This window comes from Ambystoma mexicanum, chromosome 14, assembly GCF_040938575.1.
Source record: "Ambystoma mexicanum isolate Mex_15411 chromosome 14, UKY_AmexF1_1, whole genome shotgun sequence".
In the NCBI taxonomy this organism is placed as follows: Eukaryota; Metazoa; Chordata; class Amphibia; order Caudata; family Ambystomatidae; genus Ambystoma; species Ambystoma mexicanum.
In genome coordinates this window covers 580,934,528-580,950,971 of record NC_090940.1, presented here as the reverse complement: position 1 = coordinate 580,950,971, position 16,444 = coordinate 580,934,528, and positions in this window count along the sequence as shown.

The window sequence follows — 16,444 nt, the reverse complement described above, 5'->3', positions numbered from 1 at the left end:
GTGCATCTAACATAACAACTAACGTAACTGTAACTGGTGCGCCTAGCGACTGCATTAACGATGCTGTGCTCAGGCGCTCTCGCACCGTCGGAACCCATCCGGGCGTCGGGTTCGAGTGGGGTCGGTCAGGCAACTGGCCTGTCCTGGTCTGTTCGCGGGGGCGAAGACCTGTGTCCAGGGTGGGGCCAAGTGAGGGCCGCATTTAGCTTACGAGCTGTAGCGTAGATTGCTTCCGTGTTGCAAAGTGGATGTGTTTGTGGTGAGATCTAGTGTCGGCGAACATGCATGATACGTGTGACCTGCTCTTTAGGTCCGGTCATTTGTCTCTGGGATGGGTGTCTGCGCCTTGGGCTAGGTTGTTGTCCTCCATCCACATGTTGGCAGCCGCTAGGGATTCCAGAAAAATCGAGCGGCCTTTATAGATGACTTTTAACCTGGATGGATAGAGCAGCATATATTTTAAATTCAGTTGCCGCAACCTGGCCTTAATTGGAACAAATGAGTTTCTCTCTCTTTGCACTTTTGGGGTGTAGTCTGGGTAGATGGATATCTTTGCGTTCAATTGGGCCAGTCTCCCTGGAGTGCCTCAGGATGACTTCCCTGTCCTGGAAGTTAAGTATTTTGGCTATTATTGGGCGAGGGTGCGAGCCCGGGGGAGGCTTCTTTTGGAGGGATCTATGTGCCCTCTCGACAGCGAAACCTTGCGTGAGTTTACCTGCGCCTACCTCTTGTTGCAGTAAGGTTTCTATGTATGCGGTGGGGTTCGGGCCTTCATCGCCCTCAGGGATTCCCAGTCTCCTGATGTTGCTCCTTCTGGCACGCCCTTCGGCCTCCTCGGCTCTCGCCTCGAGATAGGCCACCTTTCTTTCAAGGTCCACCACCTTGGCCCGCAGTTCCACTGTGTTTTCTGTTGTCTCTTTAATGGTTGCCTCAGAGGTAGCGACCCTGTCCGTTAAATTCCTGGCATCTTGTTGCACAAGCTGAATGTCAGACCTAAATTCGTCAATCTTGGTGTCGATGAAGGTGCGCAGAGATGCTATGGCTTCCAGCACTTGCGCTTGGCTCCCGGGGGGGTCTGCGTTTTTTGATTTCGTAGGATCAGGGCTGGGGGAGTGCTGGTCAGCTGTAGTTTTGAGTTTAGTAGAGACATAGCTGTCCATTGTAGCGGGTTTTGGTTTGCCTCTGGAGGACATGGCAGGTCTGCGGGAATGTGGCGCGGTGAGAGGTAGCGGCCCTCAAGTTTTGCAAGAGTGTTTCCCTTTACCCAGGCAGCGTGAGATGAGTTGATAATGTTTGTAGGGGCTCATATTATCTTCCTGTAGCAGGATCGAGGGAGGTTGAGGAGTGCTGGGCTTGGTGTGGCGGTTGGTGATGTTGCTATGGAGTTTCACGGGGCCCCCCTGTCTCCTCACCTCGTAAGCGTTGATCTCCGCCGCAGGTATGCCGGTGCTGTCCTCGGGTGAGGGGTCGGGTATCGGCTTGCGCCGTGTCCGTTGGTCTTCCCCAGCGGTGGCAGTTCCGGATCTCGTTGGCCGTGGCACGCGGCCTCTCACGTGTCGGCGGGGCCTCGGGCGCCCAGTGCGCGGTTTCGCAGCTGCGAAGGGATATGTTCCCCGGAATAGGATCCGCTATTGTCCTGCTTCTTCGTGTGCTGAGCTTCACGCCGATGGCCCGTCGCGGTAACACTGGCAGCGTTAGTGTTACGCGGAGGCCGCCATCTTGAGCGCAGGCGAGGGTGGAGAGGGGGAGGGATCGTGCAGGGCTGAATTTAACTTTCCCGGCTCCGTTTCTTCTCGGGATTGTTGTCGCTGTTCGGCGGCGTGTTCCGCCGTCCTGTTTCTGAGTTTGTCGCCCAGAGGTGAGCTGCATGCGGTCAAACCAGGATCGTGCTGCGGCGTCTCGGCCGGAGCTCGGCGCCTTAGCCTCCTTCCACCATGAGCTCCAGGCCACGCCCCCGCTGGAAGTTCACCATTAGTGCAGAGCCACATCGGTGATGCATTGTGGGTATGCAAATTACCTGACGTTCAAACCTTTTGCTTCAGGAAATTGTTTTTGTCTTGCATGTATACACGTACGCCACAGCTATTAATCACAACAGTGGCATGCTTTTCAGATTCTTCTTTTCATGACATAGCTTTCTGCGACCCTTTACAGACATTACTTCAGGAGGAACTGTTTAAGGTAGTATGTTTCTTTTGTTCACCCAGGGAACACAACTCAGGGCAGCAGTAATGTGTCTGCATGTTATCATGTATAGTAAACTATAAATACTGTTTTTAGTTTAATTTGATTAACCTGCTTACATTATTTGCCTGCAATGTATTACAAGCTGCCTATTGGTGGTTTTTGTTTATTTTTCATGAATCCAAACCGATTATATATGAGAGATTTGATTAAGCAAGGGGCCAGGAATTTAAAGAGATTGCAGTCAGAGGCCATGTACTTTAAGGAATAAAATATCTTCTACCATATGTGAAAAAGGATATTTGCAAGTCAACACAGAGTTAAGAAACATTTTTAAAGACACTCGAACAGTGATCTTTTTTTTTTTTTAATTTTATTTTGAAAACAAATAAACAATACAAACCAAACTTGCAGCATTATTTACAACAGACTCGTGAACATCAATTAACGCATGTTGCTGCTCCCCAAATGCCTCCCCCCTCAAGAGCTTATTTGCATTTCTCGTTCTGTATCCGCTGCGTGTGGCTGGGTATCGCTTCCTTCCGAAGCTGCAGAATCCATTACTGTGCCAAACAGTCCTGTTATTAACATTCTCCAAGCCATCAGGTTACCCACTTCTTCTTCCCCGCTCTTGCTACATGCCTCCTGCCGCACCACCGTTTCAGCCTCCGCCCATTTTTGCAAGTCCCACCACCATACCTCAACCCGTGGCTTGTGGCTCTGCTTCCAGCCCATGGCAATCCTTCTTTTAGTAAGCACATATGCCAGGTCCCTCAGTTTCCCAAGATGTTTAGTATTCCGTGGTCTGGGAAACCATCCCAACAGGCAGGCCCAGGCCGTATCTATGTTGAGCGTGATCCCTCTATCCGCTAGTTTCCGTGCCACTTCACCCCAAAAAGCTTCAATCACTGGGCAAGACCAGAACATGTGTGTCATATCAGCATCTTCTTCATCGTATTTTGGGCATGCTTGTCTTCCTGCGTTTACAAACTTAGATATTCTCTTCGGGGTCATATAGGCTCTATGCGTTATGTATAACTGTATCTGCTGCAATCTGGCATTTCTGGACACCTTCTTGTGGTATCCCATAGCACGTTCCCACATTCCATCGGTCATCTGAGCCCCCACCTCCGCTTCCCAGTCCAGCCTCAGATGAGTCAAATCCTTCCTCACCCGGGTCATCACCATCTCGTACAGTCTAGAGATCTCGTGCCCTCCTTCTGATATGTCATATATTGTTCCCATTAGGACGTCTGGCTCCTCCGCCAGTACACTCTCTGGCCAGGTTTTACGAATAGTCTGCACTAGCCTAAGATACGTGACATATTGGCCTCTATGCAAACCTGTCTCTTCTCCCAGTTCTTCGAAATCTTTAATAATCCCTTCTTACCATACATCTCCCAATGTGACCAGCCCAACCGATTCAGTTGGCATACTCTGTGCCACATCTTTCACCCAAGCAACAGCATACCCGGGCGTTCTTTCATTTCAAGTCTAGGCACCCAGATAATCTCCTTTAGGTAAAACGGGGTGCAGTCCTGAACAAACAGCCTAGATTCAGGAGTTACTTCATCAGAGAGCCATTTGGTTACATATTGCAACTGACTAGCTACATAATAGGCCTCAAAATTCGGCAGCTTAATGCCCCCTCTTTCGTGGAAGTTCTGTAGTTTCCATAGCGTCACTCTATTGCGAGTACCATGCCATAGGAAGTCCCTGCACATGCTGTTCAGTTTGACAAAAAACTTTTTGGGTATCAAGTATGGTATATTACTGAAGAAATGTAACAGCCTGGGCAGGACCACCATTTTGAGCATCGCCCCCCGTCCCATCATCGCCAGCGGCAGCTTCTCCCAAAACTTCATATTTTTTCGGATTTTTTTCACAGCCACCTCGGTATTATGCAAGTGTTCCTCCTCCACCGTATGATACACATCTATTCCGAGGTAGCGGAAGGAATCAGCCGCCCAAGGTACGGACAACACTGGCAACCGTTCCTGAGGGGCTCCTATGTAGCTCCCCAATGGGAACATGCTCGATTTTTGGGGGTTCACCGCTATGCCGGACAGTTCTGCATACTTTTCCACAACCTCTAGAATATACTGAAGATTTTCTTCTGGATATTTCAAATATAGTAGTAAATCGTCAGCATACAAGGATATTAGGTGTTTCTCCCCCCTACCTCAATACCGACCATGTCATATTGTTGTCTGAAGTACACTGCCAGGGGCTCCAGGGCTAGAATATATAACATCGGGGACCAGGGGCACCCTTGTCTGGTGCCTCTACTGAGTTTCCACCTCTCAGATATCACCGATCCTGTGCGTACTCTGGTCAGTGGTTCACTGTATAGTAATTTTGCCCACCTAACATAACCCGGCCCCATCCCGTATTCTTCCAGGGCCTCCAGCAACCATGGCCACCTCACTGAATCAAAAGCTTTGACTGCGTCTAGGGACACCACCGCCATTTCTCCCTCGCTCCTGTTTCCCTCTTCAATCACCCGGTGGAGTCGCCTATGGTTGTGGGTTATATTTCTGTTGGGGACATAACCTGTCTGGTCCGGGTGTATCAGTTTGCTAATAACCCTTCGCAGCCTATTGGCCAGGACCGCCGTCAATATCTTGCTATCCTGGTTCAACATTGACAACGGCCTATAGGAGCCGCAGCTATGCCCTGGCTTGTTGGGCTTAGGGAGCGGCACAATTAACGCTTCTCTGAGCGATTCCGGCAGCCGACCCATCTCAAAAGACTCATTGAGCATCTCTAGCATAGGGGGGAGTACTTCCACTTTATATGTTTTATAAAACTCGCCAGGGAATCTGTCCGCGCCCGGGGTCCTGCAGGTGGGCAGCTGCTTCACCACCTCCTCCAATTCCTCTAAGGTAATCGGTGTGTCCAGCTCCTCCCTTTCTTCATCACTAATCTTAGGTAATTCCATGTCTTTTAGAGTTTCTTTAATCTCCTCCCGATTGTCCCCTCCTCTGTCCTCATATAATGTCCTATAATAGTCCAAGAATGCCTCGTTGACTCCCTCCTGGGTGTCAACCACCTCCCCGTCTTCTCTAGTTATTGTCCTAATCGGGGGCCTGGGGGTTTCGCTCTTATATAACCACGCCAACAAGCGGCCAGTTTTATCCCCACCTACATGTTGCCTCTCGACATATTTCTTGTAGTTAAGGTTGCAGAGCCTTTCACAAAGCTCTGCGCACCTTTGCTGCAACTCGAGTACAAGTTCTGCATCCCCTCCCACCCTGTTGCTTTCGCGCTCCAGTTTCTCTTCCGCTTCCTCTAGTTCCGTTAGGACTCCACCCTGTAGGCCTTTTGACTTAGCAATAGCAGCGCCCCGCAATACCACCTTAAAGGCTTCCCAGAGCATGCACGCTGAATCTACGCTGCCTGTGTTTACCTCAAAGTACTGTGTGATCGCATCCCTGATATCTTCCCTGAATACTGGGTCTCGGAGCGCCTCCGCCCGGAGGCGCCATGTCGGTATCCGCGCCCTGGGGCGGCAGTACTGCAAGCTCAGCGCCAGAGGCGAGTGGTCCGACAGCACCCTCGCTCTATGGTCTATTTGGGTCGTCTCTATCACCACATCTGGCGTGGCAAAAAAGTAATCCAGCCTCGTGTGCAGGTGCTGCGGAGCTGAATATTGTGAGTACTGTGTTTCATTAGGGTGTTTCAGTCTCCAAACATCTGCCATCCCAAAGTCGTCTAGTAATGTCTGCAATGCCCTGGCCGCTGGGGTGGGCCTATCAATCTTCCCATCAGATCTGTCTGCCTTTGGGTTGAGCACGCAGTTGAAATCCCCTCCCCAGATAACCGCTCCTCCCATACACGCGCCCAGATGAGTACACAGGGTTCTAAAATACGTCGCAGTGTTTTGGTTGGGGGCATACGTATTTATAATGCACACCTCTCTATTCTCTACCAAAGCCTTTAACATGACCAACCTCCCCTCCGTGTCCACCACCTCTTGTGTAAGTTGGAGCGGAACGTGCGGTGCCACCCAGACCAGCACTCCCCTAGCGTAGGCAGAATACGGAGAGCCTACTACAGTACCTCTCCACTTCTTCCCCACCAGTTCCAATTTTTGCTGGGTCAAATGTGTTTCCTGCAACAGCGCAATATCAATCTTCTGTCTTTTTAAGTACATCATGACTTTGTTTCTCTTTAAGTAACTGTTAAGTCCCCTGACATTCCATGTTACGATCTTAAGGTCCCCCATGGCTCATGAGTGTCTTCTTGCCTTCCGTGTAGCGACTCCCCTTTGCCCACGTGATACAGACACAGCTCTCCAACTTTGCTTGTAGCTTCTCGTGCCAGCTCAAACTCCCCATAACTATGTACACGGCAAATTCCCAACTTCCCTCCCCTCCCCCCACCCGTCCCTTCCCCAACATCACACACCCCAACTGCTGCCCAGCTCCATTCTCGGAACTCAGGCACCCCCACATCTAGCCCTGCAAGCACCAAACAATGCACAGAGCTCAGTAGGGTGAAGTCGCCCTAATGGCCACTTAACTAAAATTGTTGTGGGGTAAAGAGAACCGCTCTGTAAGGCTCCCGTTAATTCAATAATAATTACAGTGCTTATAACATTTAGTGCAATAGTCCGACCTTCTCTACTGAAGGCTGCGCAAACATCTATATTCATGTCCCACGTGCCGCGCCATCTTGTGGCACCTTCTTCATGCACTACTTATCTCTTCCGTGCTCTTTCTCCGTCCGAACTTCTGACTCCTGGAGACATCCTTGCGCATCGAGCCATCCCATGGCATCCTCCAGGGTCTCAAAAAACAAAGTTTTGTGTTTATGAATGACTTTCAATTTTGCCGGATACAGTAACATATATTTGTGGCCCGCCTCTCTCAATCTCCGCTTTACCGTCCCAAAGTTCATGCGGCTACGCTGTACAGACAGGGTATAGTCCGGGTAGGCCGTGATGTTTGCCACTCCTCGTGTAATCGTTCCTCCCTTACGAAAGTGTTCCAATATCCTCTCCCGATCTCGGTAATTAAGAATTTTGGCTATCACCGGCCTAGGCGGGTTCCCCGACGGCGGCCTCCTTGTTAGAGCTCTATGTGCCCTTTCCACTGCAAATCCTTGGGATAGGGCTCCTCCGGGTATCTCTTGCAGTAGCATGGACTCAATGAATTCCGTGGGATCGTGGCCCTCCAGTCCCTCCAGCAGGCCCACGATGCGGATGTTGTTTCGTCGGGCTCGTCCTTCCGCCTCCTCCGCTCTGCTCTCCAAGTTGCCCACCCTTTGTATCAGGGCATGCAATTCGGGCTTATGGGAGGCGCAATCAGCAGTATTCGGGCAAACTTCATTCTCAAGGGACTCCGTGCGCTCCGCCAAGGCCCTGACATCCTGTCGGAGTAGATTAACGTCCTCCTGCACCTCTCCGACCTTGAGGTCCAGTGCCGTTTTCAGTTCAGTGACGGCTAGTTCGAGTTTGGATTCCCAGGCCGCCCTTAGGTCCGCAATCGCAGCTAGGACTTCTTGGTTAGCGCCCGAAGTCGTCATGCCGCTTGCAGGCGGCTTGTCCCTGCTCTTGGTGTTGTCTTGACCCGGGGACGTCTTAGCGAAGTCGTCTAAGGTGGGCTGTTTCGCCTTCGGCCTCACCGTTCTATTCGACATGACCCAGAGGACCTGTATTTTGCACAAATGACAAATGCGCACTCAGTACGCCCCTTTCGCTCGGTCACCATGTGGCCTGCTCCTTCCTTTGTTCCGGACATTGGTCGGCCATTTTGTGTCGTCTTTCGTCTCCGGCGCTCCTTATCTTTTCCGCACAGATCTCTGCCATCGTTCTTCCTACCCCATCCAGAAGTTCACCACGCGTGGCCCGATCATTCACACACCGACATGTGTATTTTCAGCGGTCATCGGCCCATCATTACGCACATTTTCGCCCGGATCATTACAGGATCTCGGGAGCTCCTCCAGATCACGTCCTCTTACATGGCCCTCGTAGCCACTCTCCCCGAACAGTGATATTTATTATCTATGTAGTCATGAAACCCGTCAATCAATGACAAAATCCTTATCATCTATGGTTGGATATACATTGCTGCATATCTTTGTACGCTACCAAGCCGGAGGCCTGTGGTTGCATGTGTGGTACACAAATTAGTAACGAGGGGTCAGTCATTGAGTCCAACTCATATTGATTCCGAGATCCTTCTGCAGAGTATCTGATGCACTTTCTCATTCTTTGTCCCTTAAATCAAAGCACACAAGGAGCTACGTGAGAAAAATCTTTTAAACATTTGGCGTTTGTAGCGATGATTCCCTCTGCCCATACCCCGATAAGCCAAGATGGAAATCAGGCAGCAAAGGTAGCAATGAGTTTTTTTTTTTCTCTCCATTTTGCTGTGCAGGAATGGGCATGGAAACTCACAGAGTATACCTGTCCCAAAATTGTGGCCTTGTGCTCAGAAATCTTTTGTTTTTTATAGAGTTTTACCCAATGAGCCTTATAGAGAAAAGCTAGTATGATACATTTAGTCGGTTGTACTTACGATGGACTTCTTTACGGCACATTCTCCAGCCTTGCAGGGACGTCATTTAGGGGTCGCCAGAGGTCGCAACTGCGACCTCTGAGGTCTCCCTTGCAACCTCTTTGGTCTACCTTGCAACCTCTGACCTCTAAAACGATTTTTTTTGTTTTTGTAATGCAATATCCTGGTCTGTGGCCAGCACCATGTGGCTCTTCCTAGAGTGGAACTTCATCTGAAGTGGCTGGCTTTCTTTTTCAAGACCCTTAAAAAAAATAAAAAAAATAAAAATAAATAAGAACAGGAGTGCCACAAGTCTAATGCTTTCAGCACTGACCCTAAATAAGAAAGAATAGGAATACCAAATAATGTGTCTTTCTGGAATTCTATACAATAATTACTAAACTCATTAAGGGTTTATTTCAGGCACACTTCAGGGGTGAGTCACTGATTTAGTCTGTTCTTAAACGCCTCAACTCAGCCTTTCATCCTTCTGAGGTTGATAAATGGGTACCAACACAGGTTGGGTGACATTGGGTGTACATTTTTTCCATATAAAGCGCTTAAGAGTAAGTGCTATATAATAACACACCATTATCATTTGGTCATGGACGTCTGCTTGCATTCACAGTAATTTGGTAATATGGGCCTATACACACAGATCTTAATGATACATATGGCGATACATTCTTGTATGAAATGTATACATCACATTATAGTGATGTCGTAACCATATTTTTCATAGTGTACAATGCTATGTGATGCCACTTCCTGTTTTGTCAACGGGTGAAAGGTCCTGTTCGTGTTCCATCGCTTCCCGAGATATCACTTCGGGATGGGGTCAAATGACATAACTTCCTGTGATGTCATTAGGGGTCAAGGGTCGTGTGATGTCACTTCCGCTACCCCTGGCATTTTGGTGAAATGACGTCCCTGCAGCCTTGGAGGGCACGGCTTTACAACCCTAGTCAAGCCCTGTACAATTATGCTCAACCCAGTCACGTGGTACAGACCACCGCCTTTAGCAGATTTTGTCATTCTATTTAATACAGGCTGATCTGGCACCTAGTGCCCACTTGAGTATTATTCTGATTCTCAAGAATTGTAATTTGCCTTCGGAACACAGCTTGTTGTAATAGGCACACAGCCATATAGAATTCCGCCTGCGTGCAAGCCAACCGGCTTTCTGTACGTGATACCTTCTCTATCTTGGCTGCGTTTGCTGAGACATTTGCTATCAAGGCGGTGCCTTCGCTTCGTGAGCAGCTCATCCACCTCCAAATCTCAGGTGGGAATAAGGTGCTGCTGGCTATGACAGTACCATCCATAATGCTTTGAAAAAGTGCTTTCCTACCACTTCAACTTCTAAGTTCTTTTTTTTTTTTTACCAGATTCACCAGCGCCTACTTGAGTACTGCAGCACACTCTCTAAATGACTTGGGATGCTCTGTTACTACTCATTACTGAACTTGCTACCTTGTTTGTTGTGTCATTTGAAGCTGGGCTTTGTGATCTTCCTCAAACAACATCATGTTCATGTATGTCCTCACTCCACCCCCGTCCCAAGAGGGCGATTAGATCATTTAAGGGTGCCAATAAGAGATAAGGGCTCATGTAGAGTTTGGCAGTGCCATGAAAATGTGTTGCCAACAGAATTACTGCTATTTTTACCACTGCGTAAAATTCAGAAATTCAAAACAAATCTTCAAAAAAACCACAAAACAATTACTGGTTGCCACAGTTACCACATGCTGTATTTACTGCATGCACTAAGTAATATGCAATCCCTGTGAAGTTCAATTGGGCTCCAAAATGGGGAATAATTAAAGGGTCACATGACTAAATCATGCGCAGTAACACTATTTCCGTTTGATAGTATTTCCTGGTAAAACTAGGTCAGGAATTTGGTATAACATGCCAGTCCCACAAATGTGGCCCAGAGCCCAGAAACCTTATGGTTTTTATAATGCTTTGCACAATGAACCTTATGCAGAGAAGTCATTATGATACATGTAGTCAGTTACATTTTCAATGCGCCTCTTAATTGTACATCCCTTTGACCTTGGACGACACAGCCCCATCTGAGCCTGGTGCAGTTCAGCTAAACCTAACCACACGATGGAGACACCTCCACTACTGGATCTTTACGGTATACGTAACGCAACCTAACTGCACACTCAGCACTCATATGACAGCTCTTCCAGTTCTCAGGCAGCTATAACTGGGCAGCTATAACTGCCTTCATGCCATGCCGCTGGGTGCACCTGGGGGGTACCTGCAGATCCGACAGCGTCTTACATTGCGCCTACATGGCCTTAAGGACACTTGGCAAGCAATCATCTCTTGTTTCGCACCTGCTCCCCGCGCGCGGCTGCGCTTGCCGCCTCACTTGCCACAGTTGCACTTCGGGGCTGCAGTTCTGCTCTGTCCGAGGCTCATGTACATTCACGAAACTAAAGTAAAATGGAGTCCGCTTCTAGAGACCGTACAGAGAATGTCCCCAGATTAACTTCAATTCCAAATGGACAATCCAAACCTTTATCACTTAATCCACAGGTTACTGGAAGGTCACATTTCTTACATTGCAAGATCACATAATAATTGAAATTAAAAAGAAGATGATCTCTGTGGTATTGTGATCAAGGTCCTCACGGGTGTGCATGGCTCCTGTGTGAGTGAAACAATTTTGTCAATTTTGTGCGGTAGTGGAATGTGGTTCTCCACCAGAATCTCAATTGTGGAGTCATAATGGTGGTGCTGCCTGGGTTCTATGTGAATTTTCCACTTTTTTAAGGCCGCACATCAAACAGATGGATTTGTTTATTTGTATTATTTATTATTTTGTATTAATTTTATTTATTTTATGTTAGGCTTTCAAAAAGCTGAAATAGCATGCATTTAGGGGGTTTCGCACCCTGAGACCCCTTTTCCTAATTTCTCCCCCACGACCCCACTTCTTCCTTTTGCCACAAGCGCACACACTCAATCCCACACCACAATCACACACACGCACACACAGTAACATGTACCCCCTGCGCCTCCCCCTCACAAACATTCCTTTTACAGACGCACAGACCAACAGTCACCCACACACTCACTTTGGTCTCTCGTGACCAACAGACAGTCACCCACACACTCACTTTTGGTCTCCCGCGACCAACAGACAGTCACCCACACACTCACTTTGGTCTCCCGCGACTCCTCCTCTGGGTCCCACAGTACACTCGTGGGATTTGCAGGGGCTGACAGTCCTATTTAGAAAGACTGCTTGGGCGTTCTTCTAAATCAATCAATTTGAAAATTGATCATCTGGTTTCGATGCTTTCACTTAGTACCATTACCTGAGACAGTATGGCACCTTGTAGTCGGGAGGATGGTAGACTGACACATCAGGAGGCCCAAATGGCGACTCTGTTAAAGGTTAGTGTGATGGATAGGGAACACTGCAGTTTAAATGACCTGGATGCTCACAGCACTTTCTGCTGGAAGTCTTCGGTATAATGGTGGAAATTCCTGAACAATATTGACAGATGAAAGATTATTCCCACATATTACGCACAAAGGGAGGAGGGTTCTCAGACATAGTGTTGCCCTAAAAAATGGCAACGCAAGTGGAAAATGTGTGGGTCTGTAATGGTTGTTCTTTCCAAGCAGAGCAGCTGTATAGAATCCCAACATCAAATTTCCACCACTGGGTGTACTCTTAACATATGATTATTGTTTTCATCATGTCAAATTGTCCAAAGGAAACAAGACAACCTGCTTTTCCTAGGATGCATTCAGGCTTGTCCAACTCCAGGCCTCGAGGGCCAGATTCATGTCGGGTTTTCAGGAAACTCTTCATTACATGAGAAACATTTGCATGCAATGATTCTAAATGTATGCACATTTTTCCTCATGAATATTAATGAGTGATGTACTGAAACCTGTCAAGATCCCAACACTCTAGGCATGAAGTTGGACAACCCTGCGAATGATTAGATTGTTAAATGAACTTCATGCCTGGTACTGAATTGACCCGATTATATGAAGGTATGCTATATTACATTTTGCTATGACGTATGTATACTTTGCCAAATCCACAATCCAGTAGTTTCAGAGAGCCCAGGCTTGTTCGAGGGGAGGCATACTGTTCCCCTGTCCAGACTTTAGTCTGAAGGAGCAAATAACATGAGCAAGGGGAATATGGGAGGAGAGGAAACTGGGAAATAGATACTCCAAATAAATAGAGGGAGTGCTGCTGCGGACGAAGAATGTTTTGTGACAGCATGGCTGCAGGTCTATTCTTTTCGGTGGACCGCATCTCTCCACAAGATTGGAGGTGGGTATGTCCTTGTGTTTCCAAGGCAGACTTGAAGAGCTATAAGGTAGTACACAATGTAATGTTGGCAGCACGCAGAGCTGAAGAGCGAGCTCCGGCCATCCATGCAGACGATGTAGCTTCAATATTCCGATGCCTTTGAAATATTGCTGTCACTATCAGGGTACTAATAGATGGGTGATGGGAAATGTGGCTGTCAACTGGAGTAGCATAGTTCAACATCTCTGACGGCTATCATTCGCCTTTACAAAGTGTGAATGATTGATCGCATTGGCAGCGGGATCCGCCCCATTGTGCTGGACTGAGGTTTTCACCATCCACAAACATACTTCGGCGGTGATTACAAGTTTATTGGCAGTGATTCTCAGGGCTCAAGTCGAGAGTGCACGCGGGGGGAAGGAGTCCACACACTTTATTCAGAGGGTGGACTCGGTCCCCCCCCCCAGCTAAAAGAGAAACATTGGAAGTCCTCTTTGAATTTATGAATTAAAGCCGACCGCAGTCGTCAAGTTTGTAGGCCGGACACTTCACCACTGCACAGATGAAAAATATACAACTAAAGGTGAAATATCCCATTTCGGTACTACAAGTTCCAGGGAAAACATTTGTATTGCTTCTTAGATTTTAAAACATGCACACCTTTTAATGTTTTAATAAGAACTATTAGAAGACAATCAATCTCTCTCTCTCTCTCTCTCTCTCTCTCTCTCTCTCTCTCTCTCTCTCTCTCTCTCTCTCTCTCTCTCTCTCTCTCTCTCTCTCTCTCTCTCTCTCTCTCTCTCTCTCTCTCTCTCTCTCTCTCTCTCTCTCTCTCTCTCTCTCTCTCTCTCTCTCTCTCTCTCTCTCTCTCTCTCTCTCTCTCTCTCTCTCTCTCTCTCTCTCTCTCTCTCTCTCTCTCTCTCTCTCCCCCCCCCCCCCCTCCCTCCCCTATATATGGTACCATTAGACCCACATGTTTCTCCATGGAGTTCTCATGAAGAGATGTGAGGCAACTTGCTAAATGAGTCTATTATCTGATAAATCAGATAATGGTCCACCTCTCTTGCAAATATGTGCGCACAAGTGCAATTCCCAGAGGTCCTCCCCCCGCTTAATCCGGTTAAACCGGAGTTTAGCGTGCCCATACCTAAAGCCGAAACTAAATATTTTCTCAACACGTAAGCCTTCGAAGATCATGAGAGAAACAGCTGAAAACTCTCGTGTGTCTTTAAAACCAAACCTCCTTTTTTAATACGGACCTATATAATTACGGCGTGGCCTTTAGGAAGGCTTCCAGAGAGACCTCGAGGATTGACAATGTTTTCCCAGCGGTGCTGGGGCCTCCAGGGGACCCTTTCACGTAGCCTCCCGCGCCCAGCGGGGCACTGTTTATTCCGCAGTCAACTTGAAAGCGACAGCCGTCCTGTCAATTGACTTTCCAGACTGCGGCATTCCAGGGAGCAGCTCGTCAAACATGGCGGCCGGGCTCTGTGAAGTGGGGCAGGGCGGAGAGGGGGCAGGCGGAAGGACACAAGATGCTCGACTGCTTTAGGGCCGCTACAGTTCCCCTCAGGCGGAGAGCTGACATTCCCAGAAGGGTGCACAAACCCAGGGCGGGCTTGACTGCCCGGGGAACCCTACATAGGACTGGATTTGTATTCTGTGCAATAATAAAAACAGGAAAGAGGGAAGATGAGTCATAACTCCGAACCTTTTGAGATGCCTTGGCTGGGTGAAATCGGATGCGTTTGTTTTTGGCGGGCGGCAGCCCATTGAAGTCTATGGGTGGGCACTGGGCTCGCCGTCTGTGTGAAATGGCTCCTTGTTGGGTGACATTCGCCTGAAGGGTGTGAGTTGATAGGTATGGTTTAGGTGCATAATCTAAGAAGAAAGGTGATGTGATGTTAGGTTCTGTTATGTCACAGCTATTTTGCGTCAAGCAAACTTGCCAAGCTAGTATTTGGAATTGTGTGTATTAAGTCAATTCGCGCCTTGAGTGGAGGCACTGTACGAACTGAACAACAGTAGGCAGTTCCCAGGTGCTTGAGAGAAGAGCCTGTTGGTGAGAAGGCCGTGGTAAAATGTGTGTGAAGGGCCAGGGCGTACTAGTAGTATAGAATTTTGCAGCAAGCACATTAATTTACCTACACTTTAATGATATATGTATGTTTACAATTATGTTCAGTTTTGTAGTGAAGCTTAAGCCTACCGGCACATTCAAAGATATTTCTAGTGCTCTCCAGTGCTGGAATTTTCCAGGATTCCAAAACCCTGGATTTCCAATCTGGGGACATGAAAAGCCTATGCCCCAGGTACAGAAGGCTGACCCGACAGTGATCAGCTGTTCCTAGTGTTCAGAGGCACATTTCATAGTAGAGTTTTTTTTCTTTGTTTTATAGTTGGGCACTAGAAAGAGCAATTAACAAGAAATGATAGCAGGCCGAGCCGGCAGTGGTTTTTTTTTTTCCCTCAAGAAGAGTAGTATGTGTGTTATTAGAGAGGGGTGCATAATGCTACGTGATGTATGAAACGGTGACTTCAAGCAGGTGATTAGAATTCATGTTCTTTCATTGTGTTTCTTCCATTCTTGATAGTAAATGTGGACGCCCCGGTTTTGTTATGGCTAAAATGATTTTGTGTGTAGGCTTCTCGTAAGGAAGTTGGAATTGAAGCTATGCTCGTTCTCATTTTTCACACCACGTTACTTAACAATGTGTATATTGTCAGGGATGTTTATAATAGGATTTGTGAAAACTTCAAAACCTTGCCATAAAAGGGGGCTATATTTTGCCCATCTTTTTTCACATTTAGCTGTTGTGACACCCTTTCTCACCCCACCCGCACCCCTTCATGCCACACGTGTTTGTCCTTGAGGGCGCCCCTATGCCTACAGCCTTTGACTTGCGTGCAGTATAAATAAAAGAAATAGATATATATATATATATTTTTTTTCAGGTGTTGTATTATTGTTGTGTAATTAAGTAGTCAGGTCAAAATGTGCAGGTACATTTCATGAGTGGCCCGTTGTGAAGACTGAAGGAGAGTTCTGATTAAGATAACAGCTTTACTAGTTGGAAGGCTGAAGCAAAAACTTGGGCATTACATGTAATGAATGTACAGGAGTTCACGCCACAATTTACTAATATAGATAGACAGAGGCACTTGAAATGGCAAAATGGAACGTAAAATCTGCATCGCAGATAAAACCTTCGTTGTCAGAGCCGGTCAGATAGCACACACTCGCTTTGACATCCGTGCAGAGCCTGCTGACCCAGGTTCTAATCCTGGGAGGGTCAACTTCAGCCCATCGTTTTTCCGAGGTCTATAACTGAGCACCACACACCGTGGGAAATAATAAGCAGCGCTCAGATTCCCGAGGCTTTGTAGTGCAATGTAAATGCATAGTATTATTAAATGTATTATTATTGTGAAGGATGCACCTTCAGCTCCTGGATTT